The sequence below is a fragment of the Theropithecus gelada genome, chromosome 8, assembly GCF_003255815.1.
Source record: "Theropithecus gelada isolate Dixy chromosome 8, Tgel_1.0, whole genome shotgun sequence".
Classification (NCBI taxonomy): Eukaryota; Metazoa; Chordata; class Mammalia; order Primates; family Cercopithecidae; genus Theropithecus; species Theropithecus gelada.
Window position 1 is genome coordinate 53124471 of NC_037676.1, and position 3873 is coordinate 53128343.

General features: G+C 35.2%; 1 non-coding gene across 1 annotated transcript; it reads left to right on the forward strand.

The window, feature by feature from the left end:
* Positions 1 to 3355: 3355 nt before the first annotated feature.
* On the forward strand, positions 3356 to 3501 carry LOC112630871. Its single transcript, XR_003120999.1, has one exon. It is a non-coding gene; the product is annotated as a small nucleolar RNA SNORA7 (small nucleolar RNA).
* The last annotated feature ends 372 nt before the right edge of the window (positions 3502 to 3873 follow it).

Consider the following 3873-nt stretch of genomic DNA (forward strand, 5'->3'; position numbering starts at 1 on the left):
GAGTTAATTTTTGCCTACAGTGAGAGGTAGGGGTCAGGTTTCATTCTGAAACCTGTGTGTCAGCCAGTTTCCCAGCACTATTTAATGAATAGGATGTCATTTCCACATTATTTATTTTTGTCAACTTTTCCAAAGATGATTTGGTTGTAGGCTCGTTGCTTTGTTTCAGGGGTCTCTATTATGTTCCATTTGTCTATCCGTCTGCTTTTGTATCAGCACCATGATGCTTTGATTACTATAGTCATGTAGTATAGTTTAATCTCAATTTATTTGATGCCTCTGGCTTTACACTTTTGGCTTTAGATTGCCTCAACTACTCAGGCTCTAGTTTTGTTCCATATAAATACTAGGTTTGGCCAGGCTCAGTGGCTCATGCCTGTAATCCCAGCACTTTGTGTGGCCGAGGCGGGCGGATCACAAGGTCAGGAGATCGAGACCATCCTGGCTAACATGGAGAAACTGTATCTCTACTAAAAATGCAACAAAATTAGCCAGGCATGGTGGTGGGTGCCTGTACTCCCAGCTACTCAAGAGGCTGAGGCAGGAGAGTGGCGTGAATCCGGGAGGCAGAGCTTGCAGTGAGCCAAGATAGCACCACTGCACTCCAGCCTGGGATACAGAGCGAGACTCTATCTAAAAAAAATAAATAAATAAATATAAAATAAGAATAAAATAAATGCTAGGTTTTTAAAAATTCTATAAAAACTGACATTATTAGTTTGACAGGAATAGTGTTGATTCTGGAGATTGCTTTCAGCAGTATGAACATTTAATGATATTGATTCTTCCATCCATTTGCATGAAATGAATTTTCATTTGTTTGTGTCATCTGTGATTTCTCTGAGCGGTGTTTGTTTTGTAGTTCTCCTCATAGAGATTTTGCATCTCCGAAGTTAGATGTATTCCTAGGTATGTTCTTCTGGCTATTGTAAATAGGATTGCATTCTCAATCGGGTTCTCAGCTTGAATATAACATTCAAGCTTATCATAAGCTAATTACAAGTGGCATACACTTATAACAAGTATATAGAAATGCTACTTGCTTTTGTGAGTTGATTTTGTATCCTGAGACTTTGTTGAAGTAATTTGCTAGACTTAAGAGTCTTTTGGTAGAACTTTTAAGGTTTTCTAGGTATAGAATCATATCATCAGTAAAGAGAGATAATTTGACTTTCTCTTTTCTTATTTTGATGCTTCTATGTTTTCTGTTTCCTGATTGCTCTGGATGGGACTTCCAGTAATATGTTGAATAGGAGTGTCTTGCTCCACTTTTTAAGAGGAATGCTTCCAGCTTTTGTTCATTCAGTATGATGTTGGCTGTGGGTTTGTCATAAATGCCTCATTATTTTTAGGCATGTTCCTTCAATGCCTGGTTTGTTGTGGGTTTAATCATGAAGGGATATTGTATTTTGTTTAATGCTTATTCTATGTATATTGGGATGTGCATATGATTTTTGTTTTTAATTCTGTTTATGTGGTGAATCACATTTATTAATTTGCATGTGTTGAAATATCCTTGCATTCTAAGCATAAAGCCCTCTTGATTGTGGTGAATTAACTTTTTGATGTGCTGTTGGATTCAGTTTGCTAGTATTTTTTGAAGATTTCTCCTGTGTTAATCTGAAATATTGGCTTGTAGTTTTCTTTTTGTTGCACCTTTGCCAGATCTTGATATCATATGATACTGGTTTTGTTGAATGAATTAGGGAAGAGTCCTTTCTTCTCGATTTTGTTGAATAATATTAGTAGGACAGGTACCAGCTCTTCTTTGTACATCTGATAGAATTTGGTTGTGAATCCAGCTAATCCACAGGGCTTTATTTGGCTGGTAGGTTTTTCATTACTGATTCAATTTCATTATCAATATTATTCTGTTTGAGATGTCTGTTTCTTCCTAGTTTCATATTGGGAGGTTGTGTGCATTTAAGAATTGATCCATTTCCTTTAGATTTTCTAGTTTGTGCACATAGAGGTACCCAGTAGGTCTCTGAGGATATTTTGTATTTCTGTGAAATCAATTGTGATGTCAGCTTTGTCATGTCTGATTCTGCTTATTTGGATCTTCTCCTTTATTCTTTGTTAATCTAATTAGCAGTCTATAATTCTTATTTATCCTTTCAAAAAACAGAGTTTTCATTTTATTGATCCTTTGTATTTTTTTGGATCTCAATTTCATTTACTTCTGCTCTGATTTTAATTATTTCTTTTATTCTGATAATTTTGGGTTTAGTTTGTTGTTGTTTTTCCAGTTGCTTTAGGTGTGAGGTTAAGTTGTTTATTTGAGATCTTTCTATCTTCTTGATGTAGTCATCTAGACCTATAACTTTCCTCTTAAGATTGTTTTTGCTGCATACCAGAAGTTGTTGTAAGTTGTTTCTGTATTTGCATTTGTTTCAAATAAATTTTTCTATTTCTGCTTTAATTTTATTTTTTAAGCAAAAATCACTCAGGAGTAAATTTATTTTCCATGTATCTGTGGTTTTGAAAGTTCTTCTTGGTATTGATTTCTATTATTATTCCAGTACAGTCTGCGAAGATGCTTGATATAATTTCAATTTTTCAAATTTGTTGAGACTTGCTTTATGACTGATCATGTGGTCAATTTTAAAGAATGTTCCATGTGCAGATGAGAAGAAGGTATATTCTGTGATTGTTGGATGAATTATTCTATAGATTCCTGTTAGGTCCAAATGATCAAGTCTCAAATTAAAGACTAGAATTTATTCATTAGTATTCTGCCTTGGTAATCTGTCTAATGCTGTTAGTGGGGTGTTAAAGTCCCTCACTATTATTGCGTGCCTGTCAAAGTCTTTTGTCTAAAGATAATTGTTTTATGAATCTGGGTGCTTTGATGTGTAAATATTCAGGAGAGTTAGGTCTTCTTCTTGAATTGAACCCTGTATCATCATGCAATGCCCTTGTTTGTCCCTTTTTTACTGTTGTTGGTTTAAATCCGATTTTATCTGATACAAGAATAGTGACCCCTGTTTTTTTTAATTTTATTTTCCATTTGTCTGCTATGGAAAACAAAAGTAAATGGTTTGCCATTTCCGTCTCTGTACTTTGAGCATTTGGGTATCATTACATGTGAGATGGGTCTCCTGAAGGTAGCAGAAGAATGGGTCTTGTTTTCTTAATCAAATTTACCACTCTGTGTCTGTTAAGTGGAGTGTTTAGGCAATTTATATTCAAGATCAATATTAACATGTGAGGTTTTGTTTCTGTCACGGTGTTGTTAGCTATGTGTCTTGTAGTCTTGATGGTGTACTTGCTTTACAGCATCTCTGGGCTACGTGCTTGCATGTGTTTTTATGGTAGCAAGTATTGCTCTTTCATTTCCATGTTTAGAACTCTTAATCTCCTGGGATTGTGTCTGGAGAGTGCCCAGTATTCTGCCTCCTTCAGAAAGGAAGGGAAAGCAAACGTTCATGAAAGGAGAGGCATTCATTCCATTCCCAGCTTGCTCCAGATCTGGCAGTTGGAAGACATTCTGCAACAATGTCAAAGCAGACAAAGAAACAAAAAAGAACTCCCTTAAGCATCTCTTATAGAGCCAGCCTAGTAGTGATAAATTCCCTTAACAATTGCTTCCCTGAGATAGACTTTATTTCCCTTTTGTTTATAAAACTTAATTTGGTGGGACATCACATTATTGGCTGGCATATATTTTCTTTAAGAATGTTAAAAACTGGCCACCAGTATCTTCTGGCTTGTAAGTTTTTCTGAGAATTCTATTAGTGTGACAATTTTCCCTTTATAGGTAACATTAGCCTTTTCTCTAGCTGTCTTTCGAATTTTTCTTTGCATTGACTATAGATAGTCTAATCATTATGTGTCTTTGAGATAGTAATCTTGTATAATGTGTCACTGAAA